At 48.3% G+C, this 18639-nt stretch overlaps 1 protein-coding gene across 8 annotated transcripts in view; it reads right to left on the reverse strand.

The window, feature by feature from the left end:
• LOC101803756 (dual specificity testis-specific protein kinase 2) overlaps positions 1-10399 on the reverse strand; it is a 43314-nt gene extending 32915 nt beyond the window's left edge. For 4 of the 8 annotated variants that reach the window (XR_011803978.1, XR_011803977.1, XM_072025219.1 and 1 more), the window contains exon 1: positions 9988-10229. The gene's annotated coding sequence lies outside the window, so the exon portion shown is untranslated. The other 4 variants (XR_011803976.1, XM_072025223.1, XM_072025220.1 and 1 more) reach the window with 4 other exon arrangements.
• Positions 10400-18639: the final 8240 nt, after the last annotated feature.

The raw sequence follows: 18639 nt of genomic DNA on the forward strand, positions 1-18639 counted from the left end.
TGTTTAAAGAAAGCTCAGTATGTGGGAACCGTCAAGCATTTGAGCTAGCTAGAACATCCCCAACCCAGCCTCTTCATCAAGAAAAATGCATTAGCATGGAAAAAAGATACTGTGACCTTACTGCTAAAATGTTTCAGAGGCTGCATCTGCTTCCAAGCATGGATAAGAGCAATTACAGTAACTTGCCTCCTTTCACAGGCAGAGATGAGGGCTGGAGGCTGTGGAAGGGCCTGGAAAGGATGTGGGGACAGTATCGTCAACACACAAAGGGCTCCCTGCAATCCCAAACATGCTCTACAGCTGGTGAAAGCTAGACCCCTTATCTTTGGGGTATCCACAAGCAAATCTTAACCACTCAGTATGGCTCTTAAAAGCCAAGAGATTACATTTAGCTCAAGGATTGTTCTTGGTGCAGATGGCCAGAGTTCTAAACTGGAATAAAGGCTTGAACCTTTATTACTTCTATGCAGTACCGTTGGCTCCCCACATGTTGAATGAGCCTCTGTATCCATCTTTCATCAAATGCCAAATAGCAGTAACAGCACCTTACTGGTCTTGATCAACATTCTGGTATGTAAGGCAAACCTCCCATCAAGGAGAATTACTGTTGTCTGTTGTCATGGAGAAGACATCATTTCCTGCCCCATAGGTCCTCTACTGCACACTTTGCGTGTTTTCCCCAAGCATTTGCTACCTACTGTCTGCAAGATTGTACCAATGCTAGAGACAGCCATGTGCCAAGGTGTGGGTGCTCCAGAAGCTCACTACAGCAGTAATAAAATACTGTTTGTGCCAGGTATATGTTCAATAAGCAGCTGCAGTTGTACAAGCTCTTCGCCATCTGTTTCTGCACTCTAGGAAACAGGTGGGGAATAACTTGATTTTACATGTGGAAAACCATTAGCAAATGGCTCAGTCACAGAATTACTCAAGGCACCATTTTGGAGAGGGCCCAGTGAACCTACGAACCATACTCCAACAGTACCTTTGTACCTTAGAGATAAGGAATGAGCTGAGTGGAGCAGACAGCTAATGGGGACCCATTTCCTGTTGTCCTGGTTTCAGTTAGAACAGAATTAATTTTCTTCCTAGTAGCTGGTGGAATGCTGTGTTTTGGCTTAGGATGAGAAGAGTGCTGATAACACCCCAATGCTTTAATTGTTGCAGAGCAATGCTTATACTAAGCCAAGGACATCTCAGCCTTTTGCTCTGTCCTGCCAACGGGCAGGCTGGGGGTGCAGTAAGAGCTGGGAGGGGACAGACCCAGGACAGGTGACCCAAACTAGCCAAAGGGGTATTCCATACCATCTGACGTCATGCTAAACAATATATAGGGGTGGCTAGCCAGGGGGAGGGGGCCAGACTGCTCGGGGTTAGGCTGGGCATCGGTCAGCGAGTGGTGAGCAATTGCATTGTGCATCACTTGTTTGTACATATTATTATTATTTCCCTATTATCATCATTGTATTATTATTATTATTATTATTGTTATTATTTTCCTGTCTTATTAAACTGTCTTTATCTCAACTCACGGGCTTCACTTTCCATTTCTCTCCCCCGTCCCAGAGAGGGAGGGGGGAGGGTGAGCGAACGGCTGCGTGGTGTTTAACTGCCGGCCGGGTTAAACCACGACACCTGTTGACTGCTGTTCCTACAAACTAGAAGCAGGTGATGGAAAAAAGGTCCAATGGGTCCAACTCTGATGCTGGCTGCCATGTGGGATGGGGACAGCCTGGATTGACCACAAAACCCTGCTCTCCTGAGGCCATTCCTAGAAAAACACTGACCATGATAAACTGAATTTAAGGTCTTAAAATCTTAAGGTCTTTGAAACCTCTGGGTGAACAGATACCAGTCATCAGGTGTCTGAGGTGCTCCAGGCGCTGGAGCTAAGTTCCCCTATGACCTGTGGAGAGGCCCACAGTGGAGCAGGCTGTCCCCCTGCAACCCATGGTATTACCACAGCAGAGTAGATTTTCACAGTGCAGTCTATGGAGGAGCAGGTGGATCTGACCTGAAGGAGGCTGTGGCTTGTGGAGAACCCCCACTGGACCAGACTCTGGGCTGGACCTGTAGACCGTGGAGAGGAGCCCAAGCAGGAACAGGTGATATGGGGGGAGCTGCCACCCATGGCAGACCCATGCTGGAGCAGTTTGCTCCTGATGGATGGACCCTGTGGTATGGACCCATATTGGAGCAGTTCTTGTAGAGCTGTGGAAAGTCAACACAGAATCAGTTCCAGAAGGACGGCATCCTGTGGGAAGGACCCCACATTGGAGCAGGGGAAGACAGTAACCATGAAGGAGTGGGAGAAATGAAGTGCTATAGACTGACCACAGCCCCCATTCCCCAGCATCGCTCAGGGGGAGGAGGTGGAAGAGGGTGGGTGGAGGGAAGGTGTTTTTTGTGTTGTTTTTTTTTTTTTTTTTTTTCCCTTTGTTTCTTAGCTCTAGCTTGTTAGTAATAGGTAATATTTTTTTTCTAATCTCCCTATGCTGAGTCTGTTTTACCTGTGACAATAGTTGTTGAGTGATCTCCCCATCCTTATTTCAACCCCTGAGCCCTATCCATTGTATTTTCTCCTTCTTCTCCTTTGGGCAGCGGGAGTGAGAGAGCAGAGGACCTCAGCTGCCCATGTGAGTAAAACCACCACAACTGCTGAATTCACTCCAGAACCTTTGCAGATGTGCCACCTCATCCCCATGTTGAGCAGGGCAGTGCAATAGGAAGGAGACAGTGGTGGGTCCCCAAGCAGGAGGCATCTTGGCAACAGACTTGAGTCCAGCAGGGGACACAGACCTGCTGGTACACCTGTTGTGGGACCCTGCTACGTCAGAGGGGTCATCCTGGGAAAAATTCTGCTTGTAAGCTTAAGAAGCCCCAGCACTTTTTTCCTCTTGCACAATTTTCACTCTCCCACCCAAGCAGGACTGTAGTAAATATCCAGCAGATAAAGCTGAAATCCAGTTAGAGCATTTCAGATGGTATTTTTCTGAGCAGCTGGCTCACCCAAATACTAGGGCTAAACAACTGATCTCTCCAGACAGCTTAAAAGAAAATATTCAAAGACAAAGACTTTGAAGCAAATTGTCTCAGTCTTTCATAGATAAGGGGAAAAAAAAAAAAAAGGCTTTTCTGCTTCTTAGTCTTCTTGCAACAATAGAGAAAAATCATTTCAGCAGGCTTTGAAGAGAGTGCAGTGCTTTAAAGGTTTATCAGTGCTGGAAAAATGTAACTTGATTTTTGTAACTTGATTTCAAAATTGTAACCTGATTTCATTGCAGGATGCAACTGAAACACAGAAACAAACCTTCCCTTTTCAAACTACACAAAGTTGGAGGTAATTAATCCTCTTAAATATATCAGCATTAAAGGCTCATTTCAGTTAGCCCACTTCTTAGTCTCTGCCACCCAAAACTTCACAGGTACTCATCAGCAGAGTAGCCAGCCACACATCTATGCTATCCTGGCCATACTGACAGGCCAGCCACATTCATTCTTCAAGATGGTATTACAGCAAAGAAATGTGACTGAGACTCCAGGTTTTAGGCAATGGCAGTGTTTGTTGTTTTGTTTTGTTTTTAATTGGAAACACAAATAGATTAGTTCACTTCATACTCTAAACAGCTAACAAAGCTCCTAAATGCAGAAGGCCAGCAAGAGAGTACCAGAGGGCATGGAGACTCTCTTATCTCTACACAGGGTCTAAAACTACAATCTACCTGCTGAAGGCTGTATGAGATAATTTAAAAGCCTCTAGTCTGAGATGAAGGTAACCAGACCCAGCTCTGTGCCACAGACGAGTGCTTTCCCAGAAGTCCAGCATCTCCACAGCACTTTCAAGCACTGCATCCCTGCTCTGTGCTCATCCCTCGCCCAGACCCCTGTAGCTTGGCAGTGCAGAGCTGGGGAGATGGTCCCAGTCAGCAACCTTCAGGTCAAGTCTTGCAAGAGAGGAATAAGAGTGCTCACATCCTCCTATGTCAGGGTGGAAATTGTCATCCTGACTCTTTGGCACACAGCAACACCCCTGAGGCATCCCAGGTATCCGTCCAACTTGTTCCAGGACCCACCCTGACACCTCCTACACACACATACACACTGCCATGGAGTGCCGATGTGGCACAGGACATATCCAGCTCCTCCTTGCACGTCTGAAGCTCCATCCCAACCACTCTGGGAAGCCGAGTTGGGCTTCCCAAAAGCTCCCTTACAGCACCAGATGTGCCCCGAGACAATGAGCCTAGGCGGGGGACAGCCAGCTGCTTGTGCAAGGCCAATGAAGGATTCATTGCAGAGTTCTCAAACTCTGAGGCTGCACAAGCACATCTGGCAGTTTCAGCAGTGCTGCCATGGGGACACAAGACTGAGGGCCACCACTGCCAGCATCAGTAGTATGAACTGAGCTTGCTTCGAGCAGACAGGGCTACTCTCCCCTTTTCCTCCTCTCTTGAGATTTCCTCTTGTTGCTCCTTGTCATACCTAATTATTATAAATGAGGTCTCAACTCAATCTGAATTTTGTAATATTTATAAAACAAATACTTATAAAAGGCATAAAAGGTATAAAAGCTATAAAAGGCAAGTAAACAGTGCTGGGTGTGCGGGGAGTCTACGCTCCACCAACATGCACACATGAACATCAAACATTCTAAATATACAGAACATTGCTTTACATACTAAACTCGAGTACGCCTATACATACGTACAATCAGGATAGGTAACAAACAATCCTTTAAGTTCCATGGCTTAACAGTCTCCATTTTCCATTCCTTTTCTTGATTACTAACAAGTCTCCATTTTCCATTCCCTTTGAACAATATGTCTTGCTTTAAGTTGTCAAGCAACTCGGTCTTCAGGCCTTCTGTATCCCGTTCCTCCCAGATTGAAGAAAAGCAGATCCATCTCCTTTTCAAGGCCACTGGGCCTGGGTCAAAAGGCACATTCAGGTCAACAGGGGGTGTAACAGCAAAAGCCTTCGATGGCTGTAGCAGCAGAGGGGCCCGTGGCGTAGCAGTCAGATCAGTACAGGAGCCTGCAGCTCCCTCACTACCTGACAAACCACATGTTTGTGATTGTGGCTCCACATGGCTCTTCAAGGCCTCAGAGACTGCTCGCCAGGTGCCGAGCAATCCCACTGCAACCTTGTCATTTTTAGTTGCAGAGTCCCACACCTTGACCTCAGTTTGGTCCCATATTTCAGGCTCATAAACTGTCCAATTGTTAATAAGGAGAATGAGCTGTAAGGTTACCAGGACACTTTGTTCCTAAGGTCATGTGAGTCCCCATAATGTGCAACTGCTTACCAGCAAGAAGCAGTTGTGTGCACGGGTCCGCTTCTCTCAGCTCGAGCTTCTCTCCAGCTCCAGTGTGCCTGTTTCCAGTGACTTTCTGTGCGAGCTTCTCTGAGCAGTTTGCTGAGTCTGGCCAAACCTGTCTTCATGAGGCAATCAATATGCCTGCTCCTGTCCTGGTCTCCATTCTGCCAGCCTGTTCCTCTTCACTTCTTTTTCCTGCTTCTTTACTGATGTAACTTCATCGTGTTGCCTTTTTTATCTTGAGGGCAGGCTCCCCTCTTATACCCTTCTCTCCACAGCAGATCTTTTCAAAACAACTTTTCATTGGTCAAACAACTTTGAATGTAACAACAGCAGCAAACACCCAGAAACATCCATGGCTTAAGGGCTGGAGAACAAGAGAACCAGCTGGGGAACAAGAAACCAGAGACTGCATGGAGTCTCCTGAATCACCCTTCTTTGTTCCCTCTAAACTCTTTTATATTCCTGATGGCCTCGTCATTAAGAGTCCAATGTTATCTCAACCATGGTGCTTTCCAACCCCCATGGCCACATTCCCAGATCTCCCCCTTCTTTATTAATATCAACCATTTTCTCAACACGAATTACCACTCCATATACAACATAATCCACCGGGGGCTTATTAAAAACCCAATGACTTATGGGAGGTTTAACTTTCCCATAGCTGGCTGATAACCTGCCCAGATCTCCTATACTCCTCAGAAAGGCAGGCTACCCCTACTAGGCATATCAATCATTTACTCCACTTAAATCCATTTCTCCATGTAATGCTATACAAACAAGCAGTATTTGTACTACAATACATCATAAGAAGTTTCTAAAGGCAAGCAAACTGTTTCCAACAGCTCCCCACACAACATCACAGCCAACTAATGCGAGGGACACTGAATGCAGAAAGTCACCAAGGAATAAGTTATCACTCAGCAGCTCCCAAAGGACCACAGAAACCCAGAAAGAGAAATAGATTTGTACCTAAGACATTTTCTTACCAATGTAACAAAGCAGACTGAATCCCTAGAGCAATACCAACTCCATATAGTTCATAAGCATTACTAGTCCAGTACCACAAAGAAGGAAGACTTTGTTATTGCTAAGAGATGGAAAAACTAAGACTAAAACATTTAAAAGCAAGTTAAGTAACTTGCCACATGATGAGCCCTGTTAAGGTAGGATGTCAAGCTTGAGCCTCAAGGGGGTGAGAAGGACTCCACTTGCCCCCAGGCTTACAGAAAAGGCTCTGCTCATTTGCCTTCCAAGGTCTTACTTCCTGTGGCTCAATTGAGCAAAGAGCAGTTCCTGCAGGTAGATTCACACAACTGCTCTTCCTCAAAGCCAGATGCCTTTTCTCTGTTTCTGAGCAATCTGCAAGGGAACATCTGGGCCAGGTCAGACTGAATTGCATCTAATGGACATGATGAATTTACATCCTTACCTGAGGATGCTTAGTCGCATCTAGAATGCAGAAAGTGCAGAGCATTGCAGGAGGCTTGCTACCTTCTGAGAAAGCCTTTTCAAACTCCAGTGTTTTTTTTCCAACAGGGGACCTACTGAATAACTGATGATGTTTTGTATTGAATAGCTCTTAATGCATGTTTTTTTCTTCTTCGAATCTGCCCAATAAACCTTTTGAAACTACATAAACTTTAGCACCAGAGTATACTTCGGGCAGAAGCTGCATAGCTTGGTAGCATGGCTCACTGTGCCTCATCAGTATTGCCCACTGTAGTCTCTTCACACACACCCCTAACATCACTCCATCCTCCCTAGACCAGCCTTGAGAGACTAGGTTTGTGGGGGCACAGACTACCAAAACATCAGACTTGTGACCACTGTGGCTTTGTGCACCAGAATGCAGCTGCCTCTCCAGCCCCCTAGCCAGCCTATGCCCTGAGATGACCTCACTGGTGGCTACTACTGGTGCCTGCTCTTACCCCAAGCAGAGAGAGCAGCAGCTCTTACCTCAGCAAAGAGAAACCTCAGCAGAAATTGACCTGTCAAGAAGGAGACTTGTGAAGACATGCCTGATGCAGCATAACTCTCCCTGGACATCATGGGCCATTTACACCTATTGTAATTCTAGCACCTTCAACAAACTTATAGCTGTAAGGAATTGACTCACATTACAAGAACTTTTTCTAAACTCAACCAATCATCCCATTAAAGCAAGACAGGTCAGAATTGCCTGTGATGTTAATGTCACTGAGGACAGGGGAGGAAAACAGCACTGGCCAACCACTTGTTAAATGGCTGCAGTGACATTTCAGACTTGGTGGCCACAGGTTTACATCTCTGGCCTTAATCACTCAGTAAATATCAGGTGGGACAGAAGCCAAAGCAGTTGCTATCAATGCTCAAAGTTGAAAGTGGCTTCAGAGACTTTGCTCTAAGCCAAAACCCCGTAGGCTTACTTTCCAGAAAAACAATCTACTGCTTTATATGAAGTTTTCGTTACAAAATCTACCTTTAGAGAAGATGGAATATGCAAGACCTAAATGATAGAAATGACCCAGAAGTGTTTTCTTTAAAGGCGCAGAAGCCCTGATGTGTTAAACTCCAGCTGAATAAGGCTCCCAGCCTTCCAGATGAAAAACAGCTTCAGTGCTCAAAAGACACACAAGCAGCAAGTTTCTACATACAGAAAAAAGCAGGGAGGTGACAAAAAAAAAAAAAAAAAAAAATCACAGCTTCTGCCTCTTACCCTTGTCTCACAGGGGCTTCCCTATTTACACGCCATGACCTCCAGGTAACTCCCATGTCAATTCCCAGGCACAGACGCATTGGGGTACAATCTAACAAGGCTGAGCATGCTCCTGAAAGCTTTGCCAACTGGTGTTGAAAGGTGCTGAAAGGTGCTTTGATTGTGAGAGGACCTCCAGCTGCTGAACACAACGAGCTTACACATTGCTTTAGGACCCTCTGAAATGGCACAAAGTACAGATTGCATCACACCATAAGATCAGGGGGTTATTAACTTAAAGAGAAAATAGTAACAACAGCAAGCACCAGCAGTGGGGCCTGCTGAGGGATTTATGGAACAAAGAGGACATTGCCTAGCAAGCCAGTGAGGCAGAGACATTGGAAACACAGCTGTACCTCATCACCACACACAACCTCCATGTCTGGCACAGGTAGCAAAGATCCTGCAAGAGCACCTCAGCAGAGTAAGACATGATGGAAAATGGACAAGGAAATACAACTTGGGTGCCCACAGTGACTGAGCCCCAGCTCCAGCCAAACACAGTGAAGGAATGTGGGATGAGTGACCTGCAGGACCCTGTCAGGGTTCTCATTATTGCCTGATCTTTTTGATACTGGAAGGTCCATTTTGTGATTAACTGACATCCCAGTGCATCACTCAGCCTTACTGCTCAGGTCCAGCTTGATTTTACTTTTTTTTTTTTTTTTTTTTTTTTGTCTGGGGACAGTACACTGTAACGCTTACCTTGTGATTTATAATCATCCACATGCAGGTACATCTGCTTTGTTCACTTCAGCTCCAGCTGTCATTTCTTTAGCCCCTTGCAGGTTTGTGCTATGCTGTGACTGACCTTGCAAGATAACTGCAATCCATTTGCAACACTCAGTGCTACCTTTTTATCATTTGTTTATCCCACACTTTTACCTACACTTTGCATGCAGGTTTTACATAGCCTCCAGTTCAGTTTCCCCTATAGAGTTACTCTTTTCTTAAGAAAAACAAGATGCATTTGGGATTGAAGCTGAGGCAGGATCCTCCAGGCCCGGAGCGTGCTCTCTCTTCAGTACTGTTTCTACACTGAAATTGCTGAACTTGTCAGAGAAATGGAAGAATGAGGCCCTTGGCATGTGGAAATGAAAGGACAGGGGAAGCAGGACCTTTTCTACAAAGCACCGACAGGGCTGAAAAAAGTTCTCCTTCAGCAAATCACTTTGAGCCAGAATTGTTCAAGCAACATCAGAAGCAAATTACTTGTTTGCACATAAGGAGAGGTGGAATGGAGCAGCAGCCCAAAAGATTCATGCACAAGCACAAACTGTTTTCTTCCCCTCTCAGTATCTACTTCTTTACTGCAGTCTTCCAAAATGCCCACAGTCCTTCTCTAAATTAAAACCATAGACAGCGTTAGAGACACTGTTCTCTGCAGACCAACAAGCAGGTCCCAGAAGCAGCAGCAGCTGGAAGATCACCCAGCTTTGCCCCATCCTCAGCTCAGGATCAGCTCAGGCTTGAGGACCCTCTGAACTGCTCATCTCCCTAGGCTGCTCCTCCCCACTACTACCCTCCTACACGGCTCTGCCCCATCCCCTGTCCAACTCAGCCTCGCCACTCAGGCCTGTAGGATAAAGTCGGGATCTTGTGACTAAAGCCAGGTCAGCATCCTTCCCTTGAACCCATCTGGGCTTAATTGACAAAAGCGTCCCCTCACAGCTTTTTCAAGGGCTGCTGGAGGCAGCTGCCCGGTGATGCACCGGCGGGGCTGCCGTGCTCTGCTCCCACCGTTCCTGCTCCCTTAAACTCTCGCTAGCAAAGAGAAAGTCAGGGGGTGCTTCAGCAGCAGCTGCGGGGAGCGGGGCTGCCGCAGGCTGAGCTGCCCCGTGCCCCGGGGGCCCGCTCTGAGGCACCAGGAGCTTCCCGGCAGCAGGCGCCGGCCAAGGCTCGGGGAGCGGCGGGGTGCACGGCGCGGACTCACCTGCTCCTGCTGGGACCCGCCGGGCCGCCCTCCCCCCAGAGGCCTTCGGCTCGGCTCAGCCCCCGCGGCACCGGCGTGAAGCCGCGCGGCGCTGCCCCGCCCCTCGCGCCGTGCACTGCCCCCCTTGCGCCGCGCCCCCCAGGGAAGGCCAAACGCCGCCGGCAGCCCCCGCCAGGCTCCTCGCAGGTGCCGCGGCCCTTCCCTGGGCGGCAGCCCTCCAGCCGGGCCCGCGCCCGTCGTTGGCCCCGAGCACGGCCACCGTCCAGCATCGGCAGCGCGCGTACCCCGCTTACGGCTCTCCCATACCCCACCTCTTTCGCGAAGCACAGTGAGGGGACCCCCTCCTGGTCAAGAATTTCCGCCCCAGCCCGTGGTGGGGCTGTGGTTTACAGAGTAGGCTCCTGACCCGGGCAGCACCCTGGGGACCAGGTGCTCGCTTGTGGCCAGTGCTGAGAGCTGCTCAGAGCAAAGGCCACTCAAATTCCAGACATGCCACGTGTGGACATGTCTATCTCATATGAACACCATTGTTAGACTCTGAACTTATTAATGGAGACAGATTCCTGCACCAGGGCTTCGCAGTACTTGCATGAAGCCGGCAGAGTTTGTGCACCCCCAGACTGAGAGGTCTATTTCTATTGCTATTTCTGTCTCTGACTACAGGCCAAATCTTCCGAAATCTCCAGTGGCTCAGCTCAGGCTCCTTGTCCAGCTGGTGCCAGCCCTGTCCCATCACTGCCAGGACAAAGGTCGAGGACAGCTGTGCAGTGTTATAAATTAGACCACACAATTTTCTGGTCTATTGAAATTATTTTATTAATCAAGTAAGCAGACACAAGCAAAACAGCGCTGGGCGGCTGGGGAGTCTCAGCTCCGCAACAGCACACAACTTCCCTTTCCAGGGTTGCTGTTTTATAGCAGTTGAGTTCCAGCTTATCGGGACTTGTTGAACTGGCTGAGGCTGCGCAGTCCATTGTTGAGAGGGGGGTCGTTGTTCCTCAGCAGATTCTCCAAATTCCTCAAAGACAATGAACAAACCCCCACTAATTTATCACATGCAGCACCCCTCACCAAGGGCTCCAGCTATCCACCTGCATGAGCAGGGTGACCTCCTCACTTGTGCAATGGACACCACTGTGTTTCTCCACTGATACAAATGCTGATGTGACATGGGGTGAGGATGCCCTGCAGACTTCAGCAAGTGCCAGTATAAGAGCTCCCAGGAGTCATTTAGGTCACCTGATGAGGATAAGACAACCAAAAATATGTGTTGTACGTAAGAGGGAGACAGCTGTGACTGGAGAGACACAGCTGATGACAAGAGAGGCTGGGCAGCCATGGCCAGAAACATCAATGACATCCTATTAACTCCAGTATGCTCCAGAGCAGGATGATGCTCCCAGGACAGAAACATGCTTAGCCCTCCACAGTGCTCCTGTCTTGGCCTCCATCCCACCCAACAGCAGGGACTGGGGAGGGACACAAGCAAGGAGGGCCACAAGAAGTCCCTGCCCTCCCCTCTACCACTGCCAGCTCGCAGGGGATGCTCCACACTGTTGCAACCGGAGGCACATGGAGTCAGAAGCAGCATTTATCCGTGGTGCAAGGGGGAGTGCATGGAGCAGTCATGCTGGCTGTCATGGGTAAGAGTCCTTAAATCCTGTCTTCAGAGGGATTAACCAGCCATGGTGGTTTCCTCACAAGCGAATGAAGTCAGGTGGAGCAAAGACAACTGGTTAGATATGGCAGGTACTTCATTTTAGGGGTATCGCAGAGCTTCTTCTTCTGAAGCACCACAGGACACCCTCAATACAATGACAACGCTGGAAGAGCACACTGACATGTGGAGAGGAACATATACCTGCGGTCTTCAAGAGAGTTTTGTGCAGATCTCCCCAAGCCCCAGACATGATGCCTTGAAGCCCCTCCTACTTCCATATGATGACCCTCAACAAGAAAAGCAACAGAAATCTTTTCTCTCCAGAGTGCTGCATGGCTGTCCAGGAGCCCACAGTAGAGCAGGTGGATGTGGCCTGGAGGAGGATGTGATCCATGGAGAGCCCCTGCAGAAGCAGGACCCAGGCTGGAGCTGCAGCCCGTGGAGAGGAGCCCACACAGGAGCAGGGGGTCTGAGGGGAGCTGCTGCCCATGGGGGACTCATGCTGAAGCAGTTTGCTCCTGACAGAGGGACCCATATTGGAGCAATGTGGAGGAATCATTAAGTGAGGTAGGACATGTGGATGTTGAGCAGTTGGGAGACAATGGGCTGGTGAAGCACCGAACTCAACTCACATGAGCCTTGGCACGTATGCAGCTGGCTGAGAGCCAATCAGGCTCAAGGACACGATGCCCTTGGGCGATCGGGAAAGTCCCTAAGGCGGGACAGGTAGCCAAAAGAAGGAGGACCAGACTGAAAAGCCCGGGAAGTGTTAACCAATCCTGAGCTTAGTTTCTGCAATATGTATGAGTTGATTATGTTCAAACTACATAAAAGGCGACTGAGCTATCCATTAAAGTTGAAGTTCACTGTTCACTCATATTGAGCGTCTGGGTCTTCCTTCCGTCGGCAACAGAGCAGTTACTGAAGAGCTGCTGACTGTGGGAAGACCACGCAGGATCAGTTTGGAAAGGACAGCATCCCATGGGAGGGATCCCATATTGGAGCAAGGGAAGAGTCACTGTGAAGGAGCAGCAAAGTTGAAGCATTAGGGACTGACCACATCCCCCATTCCCCTGTGCTGCTTAGGGAGGAGGATGTATAAGAAGGTGGATGGAGGGGAGGGTGTTTTCGTGTTGGTTTTTGTTTGGTTGGTTGGTTTGTTTTGTAATTTTGTTTTGTTTTGTTTTAGTTTCCCACTGCTCTAGCTTGTTAGAAATACGTAATAAGTTACATTAATCTCCCTATGTTGAGTCTGTTTTGCCTGTGACAATTGTTGAGTGATCTCCCTATCCTTATCTCAGCCCTTGAGCCCTTTCCATTGCATTTTCTCCTTCTTTTCCTTTAAGGAGGGGGAGTGAGAAAGTGGTTGTGGTGGAGCTCAGCTGCCCAGCTGGGTAAAACTGCCACACCTGGAAGGTTGTCAAGGATGTTCTTTTCTGTGTGCTTGCTGTCACTGAAGTAACTAAGGAAAGCTCAAAGGTTGTCACTGGAGGTGTTGAGAAGACTCTCATCTGAAGCCCAGTCTGGTACCTTAGTTGATGGTCACCAAGTGGTTCTGGGGATTTCCATGCCAGCTAGCAGTCATACTGCCTCATTGGGAACACTTCAGGTGACAGTTGCCTGTCCTCCACCCTGGAGATCTTTGCAGGTGGATGTTGAAAGATCATTTGACAGAACCACAGGTGTGACAGCCACAGCCAGGATTTGGTCCCAAAGCATCAGCCTAAAAAGGAGCCTCTGGCAGGTACAAAAAACACTAATGGAAAAGTTCCAACATATAGAAAAACCCTCTGCTGAGGACAGACAGAGGTGCCCTGGTGTGCCAGAGAATGGAGGGCCACTTTGCCCCTGAGTAAGGAAGCCCTGGGAACTCCAGCTGGGCCTGCAGCAGGGTAACAGAGGGAACGAAGGAGTTGAGATGTCTAAGCACATGCCTTTTTTGGACCCAAACTCTCCAGAGCACAGCCCCACATCACTCTGTAGGTTAGTGCCATGTAAGATATTTGTTCCCTTTATGCTCCTTGTGGGGCTTCTTCTAGAAATAAGACTTGTGAAATTATACTGCATCCGCCTGTTTGTCCCATCCCAGACAATATGGGGGCTCATTTGCCATTTCAGCCACATTTAACAGAAGGCTCAAGACCTCAGAAGTGCTTGGTTTGGTGAAAACAAGCAGCACATGGGGAAGTGAGACCATTCTTGTGCTCCCAGTGTAGGAGGTGCTGCAGCATGAATTCACCCCATCACAGACATTACAGAATCCACATCCCAGAGTAACTGCCTTGAAATCTAGCAGTAGGAAAGGCTCTGGTAGGAGCTTGCCCCTTCTCAGACACTAAAAACAGCACTGCAGAGTGCCCAACTGGAAGAAGCCCTTACAGGAAGTACCTAGGCAGCACAGTGACTGTTCACATCTGCTAAAACATCTGCTGCAGCTCCTCTTGCCAACATGGAACAACCAGATCATTGACAGCTGAGTAGAACACCATGGAACTCTGGATTCTGCCATAAGGGGGAAGTTTATAGCTTGAGAAATTGTGTGCAGAGGCTCTTCTCATACCCCAGAGGAGGAAAACCATGGCCATGTGTCACCCTGCAGGGCACTATGGCTTACATTGGTGCTTTATGCAAGCCTGAGGTTCCCATTGAGCCCATGTCCCACAACAATGCATAAACCTCCCACAAGCACACTGCACAGCTGCATTGGGCTACACATACCTATGTGAGCAGCTGCCTCCAGGACCTTGTCCTTGAACATCCTGGAGGGCTGACAAAATCACTGCCTGTTAGCCTGAGCAGAGGTAGGCATGTTTTCCCTTGGCACAACACCCAGGCTGCATGATCTGCTGCACGCTGCACAGAGGTGGGAGAGGGCTCCAGCGGGTAGTGGCATGCACAGGGAGACCCCAACCTCTCCTCTTCTGCCTGCAAAGTGCAATGCTCACCGATTGCTCTGTGCTGTGAGCCACTCATGGCAGAAATAAAATCTCAGTCACCACAGAGTCACAACATGGCTGAGGCTGGAATGGACCTCCAGATCCATCCAATCCAATTCATACTCAATCTGAGCCACCAGAGCAGTTTGCCCATGATCACATCCAGGTGGCTTTTAAAGATCTTCAATGAGGGAGACTCCACAAGCTGTCTGGGCAACTGGATCCAGTGCTCCATCACCTGAACAGTAAAGAAGCGCTTCCCAGTGTTCAGACAGAATCTTGTTTAGATGGCACTATCACCCCACTCACTGCTGCTCACAAGCAAGTCCACATTTTTTGGCTTATGCAAATCACCCTTAGCCCCAAAAAGACTGCACCCTCCTGTGAAACACAACAGCCAAGTGGAGCCTCACTCCAGATGGGGCTTTAGGGCACTTATTGCAGGGTGAATTTGGAGCAATGGACACCTGCCAGAGCAGCAGACTGCTCAGGTTAAGAAAAGACAACAGTGAAAGTACAATTTTTGGTGGACAGAGCACATCAACAGCACTTTCACCAGGCTGCACTGCACAGCAGCCAAGCTCATCTTCCAGCTTGTGCTCACTCCTGCCTGCAGTGTGGAGCTGCGGGTCCTAGCAGCAGCCCAGTCACCAAGTGCCACTAGCAGATTTGATTGACCCCAAAGCACCTGTTACAGTCTCTCCCAAGGCAGTGGTGTCCAGAGTCATGACCTGCACAAGCGTAGTACTGGTAAATGCAACAGTGACAGACACAGCCTTGTGCGCCTGGACTCGGCTCCATGGGATCCAGCCCCTCAGCTCTCCTGCAGCAGTAACACCACTGTGGCAGTTCAGCCACATTGCTCCTCAGCTAGCAGCCTTGTCAAGGTCACCATGCTGCTAAACCTGACCTCCAAAGCATCTTATCAGGAGATCAGTGCAGTAACATCACTTTGCCCAATCCACACTTTCTGTTCTGGCAAGCCTGTACTTGAACTGATGTTCGCACAGTTCATGTACACGCCCTTACAGGAAGTACCTAGTCAACACAGTGACTGTTCACATCTGCCAAAACATCTGCTGCAGCTCCTCTTGCCAACATGGAACATGTTGCCTTCTTGCCAGCATGGAACATGTATTGCCTTCTGTACCCTACACTCACCAGCATATCGCACAGCTCTATTTGCTGTGCTTCCTAAGGACCTGGTTTCCTTGCATTTCCAGTCCTGCAGTGCTCAACTTTGGCTCAAAGCAGCAGCTAGCACAGCCTTGGAAGCGTACACTCAGAGCTCCGCAGGGACACAAGCAGCAAGAAACAAGATCAAACTTCTCCTCTGCCAACCACCAGGCCAAAAAAAAAAAAAAAAAAAGATCAGGTCAGCTGAAATAAAAGGGCCTGCAGAATCAGGAAAGGTATATTAGCAAAGAGCATGCTCTCTTCTAGAGCATAAGGATTCACAGGCTGCATCTGACATGCAGGTCCCTGTCCAGCTCCTAGCTGGGGCAAGCAGGATCTGCCAGAGCAGCAACCTCTGCAGCAGCATCTCTCAGCCAGACACCTCAGTCTTCTGCATCACATCATCCGCTGCATGACTGCCGCCATCACTCACGCTGAGTGGACACACACCCTGCATGCTAACAGATCTGCCTCACAGCATTTTCCAAGGCTACATCACTTCTTCAATCCAGACCCCACCAGAAAGCACAGCCATACACCCTCCACACTTCCACTGTTCCTTCCCTCTGCCTTGTGCCTTGTGCTGGCACAAACCTCTATGTAGACTGTGTTTTGAACCAGACCTGAAGATTGATCCCTCAGAAGATTAATTCAATGGGAGGAATGAGAAAATATTTTTCAGCTGGCTCAGCTCCCTAGTCCTGCTTATTACCCAGGTGCACAAACCTGTGTATGGAACCCAGCAAGCATCAGAATATGAACAGGATGCCCCTTCTCCAGATCAAACCTGAACAAACACAAGGTCAGGTAACCTCAGCCTTGCTGCAACTATGGGACCTGCTTCCCACCTCTGCTGTAAGAATATTGTGTCCCCCTTTTTGAATCCTTGACCACCTCCTCCAGTATTTTTTCCACTTGCGCCACAAGCTGAAGCATAGGGACCTTTTCCAAAATAAAGACTGCACTTTTCGTTCCACAGGATGCTTCAGGATGCTGGCTGAAAGCAGGGGAAAGGATGCAGTATTCAAATACACTATATCCTCAATCTCAGCAAGACTAATCCAAGCTTGTGTTTCCTGCTCTCAGCAGCAAGCAGACACAAAATTGCAGACTGGTTGAAGCACCTCAGGTCCATGTGATCCAAGCTCCTTCTCACACAGGGCTGTTTGCCCAAGACCATGTCTAGATGGGTTTTGAATATATCCAAGGATGGAAGAAGCTCCACAACATCTCTGGGCAACCTGTGACAGTATTCTGTCACCCACACATAAGTGTCTCCTGATCTTCAGATGGAACCTTTTATGTTCCCACTGGTGTCCGCTGCCTCTTGGCACTGGGCACCACTGAAAAGAGCCTGCCTCTTGTCCTGGCTTTGGTTGGGATAGAGTTAATTTTCTTCATAGAGGCTTGTATGATGCTGTGTTTTGGATTTTCAATGAAAACAGTGCTGATAACACAATGTATTCAGTTGTTGCTGAGCAGTGCTTTCACAGTCAAAGACTCTTCTATTTCTTGTGCTGCCCTGCCGGTGAGGAGGCTAGGAATGCACAAGGGTTGGGAGGGGACACAGCCAGCACAGTTGGCCCAAACTGGCCAATGCAATATTCCATACCATATGGTTTCATGATCAGCAATAAAAGCTGGGGTAAAAGAGGATGGGGAGACGGTGTGTTCAAGGCAATGGCATTTGCCTTCCCAAGAAACCGTTAACTTGATGAGCCCTTCTTTCTAGGAATTGGCTGAACACCTGCCTGACAATGGAAAGCAGCAAATGAATTCCTTGTTTTGCTTTGCTTGCACACGTGACTTTTGCTTTACCTAGTAAACTGTCTTTATCTCAACCCATGAGTTCTCGCACTTTTACCTTGCTGATTCTCTCCCCTATCCCACGTGGGGAGAGCGAGCAAGTGTCTGTGTGGTGCTGAGCTGCCTGGTGGGACTAAACCACCGTACCTCCCTTCAGGTATTTGTACACATAAATAAGATTCCCTCTGAGACTTCTCTTCCTCAGGCTGAGCAGTCAGAGGAACATGGAGAAGGCAAGTCAGGCAGAGCTAACAAGAACCACTGCAGTTTGACAATTCAAGGAGGCTACACTAACATTTGGCCATGTTGGTGAGACATTGTCAGCTCTCCATCTCAGTCATGCCTCACTAGGGCATTCGCAGTGCACCCAACAGCTCTGCTGTTTCCCCACAAAGCCCCTGGGCTAAGCAGCAATGCAGGCATGCTGAGCATCTGAAAGTATTTGATCATAAAAGCATTCTTGGATTTTTTTTTAATAAAGGAAGACAGACATCCTACTTCCTCCAAAGAGGGAATCTGAAGTTGTGCAATTACTATGTGTAGAAATGTTTATATCTGACTATATGCTCAGACCCTCTTCCTATTTTCAACTGGTTTGAACATCCTACTTCAGTACAGGTTTGAACATCTCACTTCAGTACTGACAGCTAGGACCAAAGGACCTTTACACCATCCATTCTTTAGCTGAAAACAGAAATCAATCCACAGAAAGACAATGCAGTACCACAGATTAATGGCGAAAGACATACTGCTCAGCTCGGACAGGACAAGTATCTAATCTCTCCACTTTCACGGAACAGGAACTTAGAAATAATTAATCTGCAGCAGACAGAGGAAGGATTTACATAATTTTAAATGAATAAACAAAATAAAAATAGAGGCTTCTAAAAATACAGAACTGCGGTGCTTGGGTCAAGAGGTCTTTTCACATCTCCCCTGCAGTTTTATCCCACTGTTTGTCTTCTGAGGACAATGACCTCACCAAGGGATACCTGAAGGGGATTCTCCAGCTGGACCTGGTAATCTGAAAGTAACACTACAGAGAGACTTTCCTTTTCATTTTATTATTTTTGA

Source organism: Anas platyrhynchos, chromosome 18 (assembly GCF_047663525.1).
Source record: "Anas platyrhynchos isolate ZD024472 breed Pekin duck chromosome 18, IASCAAS_PekinDuck_T2T, whole genome shotgun sequence".
Taxonomy (NCBI): Eukaryota; Metazoa; Chordata; class Aves; order Anseriformes; family Anatidae; genus Anas; species Anas platyrhynchos.